We start from the raw sequence: 12,493 nt of genomic DNA on the forward strand, positions 1-12,493 counted from the left end.
AAAAGATGTGAGTTCTTTGTGTGCAATCTTTCATTTATGCATGTGAGAGGGTTTTCTTTTTTTTTAATATTTTTACATTGTAGTACTCGTTTTGCTTGTTGGTGGTGTTTGCTTATTTAATACATTCCGTCAAGGACAGAAATTACATGCTGTTTTTTTTTTTCCCATAGGAAGTGTGTCTTGGGTTTTTCCCTTATTATTTTCTTTACTTTTTTTTCCCCCTCTTCTTTTTTTGATGGTGGGGGTGGTTATGTTTAAATGGAGTTGCTTTTACAACACCAAAGACTTAATCATCCATTTCCTACATAAAAAATAGCTACTTTTTTGCATGGACTTCAAGCATATTGTAGTATAGAGGTGGAATTTAAGGAAAGGTATTAAGCAGGCTGTGTTGTAGCTTATGAACAAGTGAAAAATTGTATCATTTATCTTGAATGTATCATAGATAAGCTACTATATAATGATTGCCACTTCAGATAGCTGTGAAATTAGGTGATTAACTAGTTGTTACTTAACCTCCTAATTTCTGTATAAGTCTAATTACATGAAACAGAAGTTGGTGTTTTGATATTTTACTTTGCTTTTCTGTTTGGAGTGTCATTGTAACTACTGTATTGTAAATGATGGAAAATAATTGCATATGTTAAAAAATATGAAACTTTATAAAGTAAAAAAATTAAATTAAATTAAATTTAAAAAAATAAAGTGGCCATGAAAATAGTTTTATCAAGGTTTTCTTAATAACATAAAGTAGGAGTATCCATCCACTTCTTTTTTATATGCATATTTTCTTTTATTCTAGATACTCTATTAAGTCAATTTCACAAGCACATAACTGTATACCATAACACACATTGACTTAATATATCTTGAGAGTTAGAATCCTGAAAAATTCAACAAAAGGAACTCAGGTTTGAAGCCCTCATGGCCTGATAGTAAAAATGGCATTAGAAAACATACCTATATAACTTTCACATCTGACATTATTGGAAATGAGAGCTCTATCATTAATTTTCATTTGCCAAATTTGATATAGAAGAAACTGTTAAGGTCTCTATCCACATCAATTTCAATGAAATATTTATAATTTGTTTCCTTTGTTGAAGACAGCATTCAGGCAGAGAAGCTCTTTGATGCTTATTTCTGTGTCTTAGCCTCAGTCTAACTGTGAATAGTTTTTGATCTTGTTTAGATCTGCTGACAATAGGGTTCTGATACTGATTCTTTCCTCCATGCCGTTTTGTCATTTTTTTTTCAATTTTTCTAGTGATACAATTACATGGACATTTGACTTTTAAAAAGCTTTGGGTGCCTTTTTTTTTTTTTTTTTTTTTTACTTACTAACATGTTTTCCATTTTTTCCCAATTCCCAGGGTTTTATGGTCTTGGCTCTGTTCTATGTCAAAATTTCTGCTGTAACCCATCTTACTATTACTTAGCTTCCTCCTATCTCAGAAATACAAATACTACCACCATGTAATTCCAAAACACAGCATTATAGTCTTTAACCTTCATTTGTTTCTAAAGGATTCATTGAAAATAATTTCTCTGCTACTCTTTGTAGCTTCTTTTTCAATTTCGGAATGCTAAGCCCCTCTTTCTTTACATATTTTAACAGAATTTTATTCAATAATTTTACAAATACTTACTGAATATCTACACTGTGAGTATAGCAGTAAACAGAGCTGATAAAACCCATATCCTCATCAAACTTCCAAGGTAAAAAGAGAAGGCAGACATTAAAGACAAAGTGAAAAGTAAGCTGAGATTTCTGATAGCAGTACCTAGTGTTAAGGAGAGACCAAAGGAGACAGAGCTTCCAGTTACTAGGGAAGCACAGCAAATGAACTTCACATTTAGTGCACCAAACAAGCACTACTATGCTTGCAGATTCAGTGAGTCATGCATTCAAAAAGGGCACAGTGTGATGACTGGTCTTTCCCCTTTGATATCAGGGCATTCAGCTGGAGAACTCAGAGCAGAGGCTGGAATTATCGGAAGAACATGCATTAGCCTGTGTGGTGCTCAGTGCTGACTGTTAGCTAAGGCCTCAGTTGGTCCAGATGGCCAGAACACCTAACGACAGCCTCTGCATGTGCGTGGGCTCCCTCACAGCATTATGAAAGAATTCCAAAGGCAACTGTCCCAAGAAAGTGCTAGGCAGAAGCTGCATCTCTTTAATGGCTGAGCCTCAGAAATAACACTCTTGCCACACTGGTTGGAGAAGCCACAGCCAGCCAAGTGTGACGTGGAGGGGAAATAGACTCCAACTCTTGATGGACAAGCTTCTGGGAAAACATTCAAGATGACAATATTGCTATTCTATGGGCCATCTGGGGAAGAAAATAAAACTTGACACAGTATCTTTGAGAAAGTGATATTTAAGTTAGAGCTGACTGAAAGGGAATGAATATGAAAAGACATTATAGTTAGAGGAAACAGTCTGAGTTACAATGCTAAGTTGGGGCACTGATTTGGCTTAACTGAAGGAATGAGGACCAGTTTGGCTAGGTCACATAGAGTGGCAGAGCTTACAGGCAGGAGATAAAACCAAAGAAGGCCTTGGTAAAGAGTTGAGACTTTGAGCTAGGTCTTATAGATCATGGCAAAAATATACAACCTCATTGTGAAGGCAAAAGGACACCATGGGCAGGTTACAATTTTGACTGACATGATTGGATCTGTCGTTCTAGATATCTGGGCAGGTTGCCGGCTTGCCAGATTCAAGGGTGGCAAGTGGGGCCATTTAAGTGGAGAGTGCAGTGATCCAGGTCAGAGATAAAAGTGTCTTGGACTAGGGTGGTGGTGGTGGTGGAGACAGAGTCAAGTAGATAGATTTGAAATATAATTAGTTGGGATGAGCAAGATTTGGGAAATGGTTTGGCTATAAAGGGTAAGAAAGTGACCAGATTTTGGATTACCAACCATATATGGAAAGACTTGAGTAGCAGGAATGAGTCTTCAGAGAGAAGATTATAAATTAAGTTGTACGGATATGGAAATGTTTTGAAAGCTCCATTGAGATATCCAATGGTAAGTGGATTGTATGGGCCTGGAGCTCAGGAGGGAGGATGCATACATTTGTGAATCATCAGCTTCTAGACGGTACCTACAGCCATGGATTTACTCAGAAGAGGGTATCAATAAAATGGGAGGCAGTTTCACAAATTTGGCTATGTAAAGAATAAGCAGAATTTTCATCAGGCTTGAGAAAAGAAATTTGGTTTTTCTTATATTTTATTTACAGAGTCATTTAATTATAGGATAACTGAAATATAATTATAGAGGTAGAATAGGTATGATTTTGGAAAGAGTTTAGCTGTAAAAGATCTCTTTGCAGGGGTCATTTTCTTTCTTCTTCTTTTTTCTAAATGTTTATTTTTGAGAGACAGAGGGAACCAGCAGGGGAGAGGCAGAGAGAAAGGGAGATACAGAATGCAAAGCAGGCTTCACGTTCTGAGCTGTTAGCACAGAGCCTGATGTGGGACTCGAACTCACGAACCACGAGATGATCTGACCAAAGTCAGATGCTTAACCAAATGAGCCACCCGGGTGCCCATGCAGGGACCACTTTCTATACCACATGAAAAAGTCACAGAAATGAGACTGGAAAATATTTGTATTCATCAACAGTGAAGAATAAGATTTATAATTGGAAAAAAGGCATTGTTTTACATAGGTTTTATTTTATGTGTTGTGAAATAAGAAAGATGCTCTGCAGAGAGTTAAAAAAGTAAAACTGGTATTTAGAGTGAGAGTGAATAATCAGAATTAGTTATACAAATTTGTGAGACTGTATCCTGAAACTATGCTCAGTGAAATTCTGTAGATCAAAGAATTTTTTATGCTAGTGAATATTTTCTATATTCTGCAGTATAGAAGGGTGGGTTTGAAAAGAGTGTATCCAGGCCTTTGAAGCCCCTTTCTATCCCTCTGAGTATGAATAGTTGGGAAGAGAGGAAGAGCTAGAGCACTGCGTCCTTTTAGTAACTATAAAGGTTGTTGTTCTGGGCCACATTTAACCAATGAGCTGGTGGAGCTGGTGTGAACACTTCCACTTAAACCTAAAATAAATGCATGGCCATTGACGTGTCTCTAGCATACCTGTCTTATTTCTTAGTGACGTAAGAACATCACCTATAAAGTTACACTTCTGTGAATAAGTGCTGTTTTTTAACTCTTGGCTTAATACTTTCAAGTAGCTGATTGTCTTGAAGAGAATGGGCATAATTATGAATAACCTTGTTGGTAAATGCTTTTAATCACTAGAACCACAGCATGCTGTATTTTCTCAGCAAAGAGCCACTGAACAGTTTGGTAATAAGCATTATCTAATGTGAATGGGTTTAAAATTTTTCAGCTTGCATCAGAGGAGGGGATTCTGAAGATGGAACTTATTCCTGAAGTATTTATCTATAAATTTCAGAACTAGGTAATTGTAAATGCAAAGTCGATTTTCTATAGGGCTCATTCACTCATTCCTTCGTTTAGTATATAGTGGATATCTACCACCTGCTACTACAGTGCTCGGCTCTTGAGATCTAAGAAATGAGCATAGTAGTTGCCATTAAGGAGCATACAATGAAAAAAAGGAGAAAGTCTAAAAAATGTCCTACTGCGGTTTAGGACGTTATGGAGTAAAAGAATTCTAACCTAAATCAGAGGCTTCCCCTGATGTCCCTGTTCTAAAAGGAAGTTGAAATGAATTCTGCATTAGACAATAGGTATTACCATTTCTAGTTTGTTTGTTTTTTGTTTGCTCAACAAAGACAGAGACAGAGAGAATGCAAGCAAGGAAGGGGCACAGAGAGGGAGAATCTCAAGTAGGCTCTGCTGTCAGTGCAGAGCCTGACGCAGGCCTTGAACCTACAAACCCTAAGATGATGACCTGAGCAGAAGTCAGAAGCTTAACCAACTAAACTACCCAGGCTAGTATTTTTTTTAATGTTGAAAAGATCCCAGAAAGGAGCAATACGGCTCCACAGTGTAGACAGGTTAATACCCACTTTTCTGTATGGGACTTAGGGCAGTGGGACGCTGTATGTCAGAAATATGCTGAAAGCAGCACGCGATAGGTTTCCCCACAGACCTCATTTTCCCTGCTGGACCCTGTACTCTGCCAGTACTGTGCCTGGATGCGAATCACCATTAGTGGTTTTCAAAACCATTGGCAGGTATCTGAATCACCAGGAGGACGCTTTAAAGCAGAGTCTTGGGTTCAGGGATCAGACTGGGGCCTGAGAATTTGCATTTCAAACCATTTCCTAGGTAATCCTTCTGCTGCTGGTTCTGGAACCACACTTTGAATACTACTGCATTAGCTTTATCCTTGTCCTCAGAGTTTACAGTTACAGGTGACAGAGACCAGTAAGTGAGCAGACACTAAAAATACAGGATAGGGGTGCCTGGGTGGCTGTCAGTTAAGCATCCAACTCTTGGTTTCGGCTCAGGTCATGATTTCAGGATTGATGAGTTTGAGCTCCACGTTGGGCTCTGCACTGACAGCTGCAGAGCCTGCTTGGGATTCTCTGTCTCCCTCTCTCTCTGCCCCTTCCCTGGTGGTTATCTCTTTCTCTCTAAATAAATAAACAAACAAACAAACATTTTTTTAAAATGCTATAGAAACCTGATGTGTCCTAAACTCTTTAAAAAACATAATTCAGGGTAGTAAATACAAAGGGATATTTGAGTTGGCATTGCTTAGAATCACCAACAATCAGATTCATGTCACATGGTGACTGAATGATTTGTAGACAGGCAAAGTGGAGTAAGCATTTGATGTAATAATTAAGATACTTTGTCCCCAAAGCCCAGCAGGATAAACCTTTTTCTCAAGGAAGAAAAAGTGACAATGCTGTCTTGATTGCTTGTCTATGCTGATTGGTTTCACCAGTTAAGTGCTTCCCTTTACAATTCACCTCATCTTTGTAGATTTAACCTCACATCACTTGGGAACTGCATTTCTCTCCAATGTCATCAGATAAATAGTGGCTGTGTTTGTGTTACTTGACAGCCATATAAAAGTGCATTTATAAGTCTGGGTTTCATCATTCATGTATGGTTGCAAATAAAATGAATTATGTCATAGCCTAAATAAAAGCCCTTTCTTTCTTTTTTTTTTTTTCTTTCTTTTTTTTTCTGGCAAGGTTTATCTACTGACCCAATTTAAGCACAATCAACTGAGAGATTATCTTATACAATGAAAAGAAAACTCTAAACTTTTGAAAATAGACTTAATTGGTACAGAATAACTATGTAATTGTTTCACTTGTGAATTTTCAGAGAAGAAAAAAGTTATTTCTTTCAAATTTCACTTTAGTGAGAGATTAAAGAGGAGTTTCAAAAAATGTAGGTGTTTCACTCAGATGTCATATATTTAGAACTGTCCCAAAGTAGAGACCAATGCTTGCTAAAAGTATACTCTGGAGCCTAATGAATGCAGCTTCTGCCTCCTCTCCTCTCTTCTGAACTGCTTTAATATAAGTTTCTTATTCCTCTAGCTCTCTTCTCCTCCAAGCTCCTGCCCCTTTGCTTTCTGCCACATTTTCCTTAGGAAAAACAGGAGTTTCTTGCCAGTTAATACCTCAGGACTATTTATGAGGTCTAATCTTGTATCCTTCTCATTTCATTCTCCTTTTCTATACTCCATGTTTTGATATACTTTTCCAGATGTGACTTAATCTTTCCTGTGATTTCCTTCTCTTCTCTAGGACACTGTAGGATAGAACATTTATTCCTAAATCTGACTTCTACTTTAAAAAGCACTTAACTTCAGTTTTATTTGTAAACAATTTACTTGTAATCATTATAAGAAAACACATAGGAATTAATGAATTTAACAAATGATGAGGATGTTATAAAGTCACAAGAAGGCTTAGTGTATCTTCTATTTTTTAATTATGTTTGTTTACTTATTTTGAGAGAGAGGCAGAGCACAAGCAGGGGAGGGGTAGAGAGAGATGGAGAGAAAGAGAATCCTAAGCAGGCTCTGCACTGCCAGCACAGAACCCGACGCAGGGCTCCATCTTGGACTATGAGATCATAACCTGGGCTGAAACTAACAGTGGGACGCTTAACCAAACGAGCCACCCAGGAGCCCCTGTACCAGACTTGCTTTTTAAATGTCTTTTCTCTGACTCTTGGATCCATCTGACTCTCTGACTCCCTAAATCCCGATTCTTCTGGGAATCGTTAACAGATATTTTTCCCACAGGACAAAATGCAACATTTTTCCCCCCATGGCAGAGTCACCCTTGCCCTTGGACCCTTCATTTCTCTCCTAATAACAAGCCTGTGTGTTTTTACACTAGTGTGAGCATTCTGCTTTACATTTTCAACACTCAGGAGGGTCACTTTGGACTACAGCAAATCTTTCCTTACTAAAACTTTTAAGTCCATTAAAAATACCTACATTAACCTTACCTCGAATTTTTTTCAGTGGTCTGACTTAAATCCCATCAGGTTACAGTAAATAAATTAATTAGGTAAGTCCCCAGTGTATCCTACAGACAATACCCTAGCTCTTCCAGCCTTTTCCTTCCCTGCTTTCTCAAAACCTTAGCCAAATTCATACCATTGAGAATCTTTATCTTGCTACGGTATCATAGATACCAATTTCTATTCCAGACAGGGATCATTGATTGCAAGGAGCTGAAACCTGTTGAAGATTCCTAAAACAAAAAGAGAAGTGTATTATAGAGGTTTGGATAAATACAATCAGGTCTTTTGGGGACCGTCACTGGAAACAAGGCTTCTGTCTGTAACCAGGTTTGTTCTTTTAGGATCCTTTGGGCAAAATGGTCTCCTTTATGCCTTTATTTATAAGTGTGGTCTGTTTTGCTCTCCACAATTTTAACTTGGCTTTTGTTCTTTCACTTGGCTCCCCAGAGCTCACTGACTCTGTATCTCAGTGTCTCTTTGATTACATTCAGGAGATGGATAGAAATTCCTGATCCATCTAGTGTCATTCATGGTGGGGCTGCATTAAAAAGATTTCTTCATATATATATATACACACACACACACACACATATATATATCTAACCTTATATACATATATATGTCAGAATCATCTTTAATGAAAGGTTAGATTAAATTAAAGCATTTTTAGAAAAAATTAAATGAAAATTCTCCATGTAGGTATTATAAAAAATAGACCATTTTAAAATAATCTCAAAAGCAGAGCCTTGACACAGTAAGTAACTATACGTGTTTAATACACAGCAGAAAAGTACTTTGACAATTGCAGTTTCTCTTTTTATATTTAGAATGAATTCAAGTACTCAGTAGAGGAAAAACTCTATTAATAAAAAATGACAGAGATCTAAGTTAGTGTAGGGTATCTGCCAACCAAAATGATAATCAACGACTATCAACAAACTTAAAAGGAGAAAATAAACTTTGTAGTAATTGCTTTTTAAAGCAAGCTTGAACTACAATTTGATCTGATTTGTGAAAACATCCTGTGGATGCTGTTTTCTGAGTTTGTGAAGGTGGAGAACTCATGATGAGATCAGCACCTTCGTTAGAAAAAAAAACGATAGCAGAAAGCTGATTGGTTCTCTTATCATGCAGGTGCACAAAGAAACAGTTATGGGAGAATGCAGTGAGAAGAGCCCGGTGCAAACCAGGAGGAGAGCTCTCATCGGGTCCTAAACTGGCTAGCACTCTGATTGGGACTTTCTCGACTCTAGAACCGTGAGAGAGAAATTTCTGTCCTTTAAGCCACACAGTTAATGGAACTTGGCCATGGCAGCCTGAGCTGATTAAGATACTATCCATTTTATCTTTGACAGCTATTATCACCTAGCAGGGAATGCTCAAATTAACCATTCGTGTATTCAGCCGCAGTAATTTTCAGAACAACAACATATCCCTTAACACAAGCAGATATGAATAAAAAACAGCATGTAACCAGAAATATGTGATTTACTGTAGAGAGGAAAGCAAGGGAACTTTCTGGTACCTGGTGGGATTAGCTTGAATTATAGTGAAGTTAGCCAGGAATTTATTCCCCAAAGTCTAGTTATATGGTTACAAGGTCAAGATCTATATATAGTAACCTTTGCTAAGGCTTGTTAATTCAGAGGTTTCCAAATAAGTCTTTCATTCATGACCTAGGTTTCACACTTTTACTTGTTATACTAAGGCTGGGATTGGCACACGTTTTCTCTAAAGGACCACTGGGTCTCTTGGGCAATTAATAAGCTCTACCCCTGCTGCAACCACAGATGATATGCAAATGAATGGGCATGGCGATGTTCCAATTCAACTTTCTTCAAAAAACAGTCACATTCCACAGGTAGGGATTAGCTCCTGGCTACAGTTTGCTGACCTGCTGCCTCTTTTGTCCTTCCCCCTCAAGCCATCATGTGTCAATCTTAAGGTCTTAGGAAAAGGATGCATTCCTGGGCAAAAGGTACGCTTTTTCACTCCCCTCTCACAAGGGAATGTAACACCTGAGGAATTACCCCACCAAACACTTCCAATCGATTCCATCTGGCAGTAGGACTTGCTCTTCCTGTGGAAGCGCTTGCTTCTTTCCTTCCAAATCTCTCAGAATACAGGCTCTGGTCACTGGGAAAATTTCCACTATTCTCTTTACAGCTTGGATAGAGATGGTCTGATACAGCCACATATTGAATGCTTCTATTTAATTATGTTTTCCCTCAATTATTTGAGTTGAACTAGTATTCTTTCAAATTCAGGAATCAATTGAACACTGGATTTCTACTTTGAGGCGAACATTGTGGAAATAAATATGATACTGTTCCTGTTTTCTATTGATGCCTCATTATCCAGAATCTTCAGTGAGAGAGGCATATCTTTATGACTGATTTCCCAATGACAAAATGTTGTCATTTCGAGTAGCAAGACTTTAGTTTATTAAAACCATTTTGAATTTAAGTTTGAAAAAATTACACACTTTCTTGTTATTTTAAACAGTCTACTGACCAGACGTATACCCTTTTAATGCCTTAGGATTATGAAATGAATCAATTTTAATACAGTAAACTGTAATTCAGTTATACTCAGGAGATGGTGAGCTATATTAGGTATTTTCTTTTAGACTAAATGACTCAAGAGAGTTACGGCATGATTTCTGCCCTGCAAATCATTCATTCCCCAGCTCAGCTTCCCATGGCATTATGCCCAACTTTGAATATACGGAAAATTATTATGTATAAAAAATAATCAAGCCCTAAGAATCTATATACATTAATGAATAATTTTCATTCAAAATCTCTGTGAAAGATTCAAGGAAGCAGTTTTATCACACTATTATCTGAGTGGTAAGAAAGTGAGTCAAAGACCTTTTCTTCCTTTGGAAAAAAATCTTTTGGCACAGTCATGTGGGAACCCACATTGCCAGCATCAGCTGCAGTCTGACCAGTTTTGAAGGCCTCAGTATCAGTCTGCCTGCCAGTGCTAGGACCAGCACGACATTTTTGCATTTGGTGCCGAGTGTCTTGACCCAGTGGAAGAAAGTTGAGAGTAACAATACTCGCACAGTTTCTTCTTACACAAGAAGAAAGCAATATGACAATGGTAGCAGCAGCAAAAGCTACCATGAGGTTGTGAAGCCACAGGAAGGGGATTAGCAGAATCACTGGCATAGCATGACTGTAAAAGTACTGTGCCCATAGGTGTGTGTGCCACAGATTTGGCTAAACCTTCTGGGAAAGTGCGCTAAGGGTCCCAGGTACTATAATGAGAGATCTACATTAATGCATGGAATTGTGACTTTATTTTTACTTCCTAATTGGGGTTTCATTTGTGTTCAATGTTTTCTAGCACCAGTTTCCAAATCTGCAGAAAAGGATAAACAAATTTGCTCTATGTGTTTTTAATGAAGGTTAAATGAGGGTTCACAAATGACTCAGTAGAATACAGGTGTAATTCTCAGTGCATGTGTAATTCAAGAATCTGCCTTCCCTATTTGTTAATTTCTTGGAGGTCCTCCTCCCTTGTGTAAAAGAGGAGTCAGAGCTTCTTCCTGTGTGTATTTACACAGCTGCCTATTTGATTGTTAATTCTCAGTGTGTTGTGTTCTTTCTCATTGTGGAACTTCCAGTCCCTCCAAGGGCTGCTCCGCATTCAGGGCTCTGAACAAGAAACCACACTGTCCCTCCAGAGGGCAAGTCAGAGACAGACATGAGTAGGCCACAGTTGCTTTTCCCATCTTGTCCTTTTAATCATCTTCTCACCATAACTACCAAGGATGGACTGATGGATAGTATCTTTTTCCCCATGGAGTTGGTGTTTTTCAAATGGGATTACAACCATTAAAGAAAAGTAAAAAAAAAAAAAAAAAAAAAGATAAAACCATGTGAAATTAATTAAACAAAGAGGCTACTGGACTGATGTGCTGTAATGCCATGGAGACATATATAAACAAAAAACATTTAAATCTGTAAAATACCTCAAAATTATGAAATAAAAGCCTAAGAACAACCAATCACAAACAACCAAAAAGACCTTAAGCTACAGCCAATCAATAATTTCCTTGTTTTATTTTCACCTTTCATCTATAGTCTCTCCCTAGCTGTTGGTTAAGAGCGCCCAAACACTTGTAGTTTGGCACTGCTGGTTCAAATAGATTCTTGCTCAAATAAACTCAAAAATTTTAATGTGCCTCAGTTTATCTTTTAACAACCAGGACAATTATAAAAATTATAAAATGAATGCATGTCAAAATTTATTTATTTTTTAATCTCACTGGGTAATTTGAGAAGACTCCAGTAAGATGTTATAATTAGTTCAAAGGAAAAGTTAAAGTGCCACACATATCCTTATTAATCACAAATGCCAAAATGGATTTATAAAAAGATGTAAAACTTTTTTTAATGGAAGGGTAGAAGGGGGGGCAGTAGAATAATCAGTTGTCCTTCCTCGAGACAGAAGTGATTTGCATATATATAGACAAGGGACATTTGCATTGGTATCAGCAATCTAGTTATCTACACTTTACAGAGCTGTGAGTTGTTTTTTCTTTTGCATTTTTATGTGATTGTATACGTCTGCGATACTACGCATCCATGTCCAAGAGGCAGACATCTTCTCTAATAGATTCAAGACTTACTCTTCCATGAATGCCCTAATAGGGAAACCAACCATTACGTACACGTACACACACACACACACACACACACACACACACACACACTTCAAAAAGCGAAGCATCATCTCTTTGTGCACTCTTAATGGTAAGAATGGGGCCACCAGGCATCAGTGGAGCACCAGAAGGTCCTGAAGGCCCTTGACAAGGGTTATAAGGAGTGGGATACAGTTCTGGTGTGGACTATCACTCTGCAGGGGCAGGGTATGTCGCTGGTGATCCCCAGACTCCTGGTGGAACAGTGCCCAATGGAACGGTGCTTGCTGCTCCTGCTGCTTGCGGAGGCCCCGCAGATGGGTCTGGCCTCTTAGAGGCAGGAGCCTGCCCTGCCATTCCTGGTGCCCCAAGTCCAGAAGACATGGATCACCATGGACT

Source organism: Suricata suricatta, chromosome 4 (assembly GCF_006229205.1).
Source record: "Suricata suricatta isolate VVHF042 chromosome 4, meerkat_22Aug2017_6uvM2_HiC, whole genome shotgun sequence".
NCBI classification, from domain to species: domain Eukaryota; kingdom Metazoa; phylum Chordata; class Mammalia; order Carnivora; family Herpestidae; genus Suricata; species Suricata suricatta.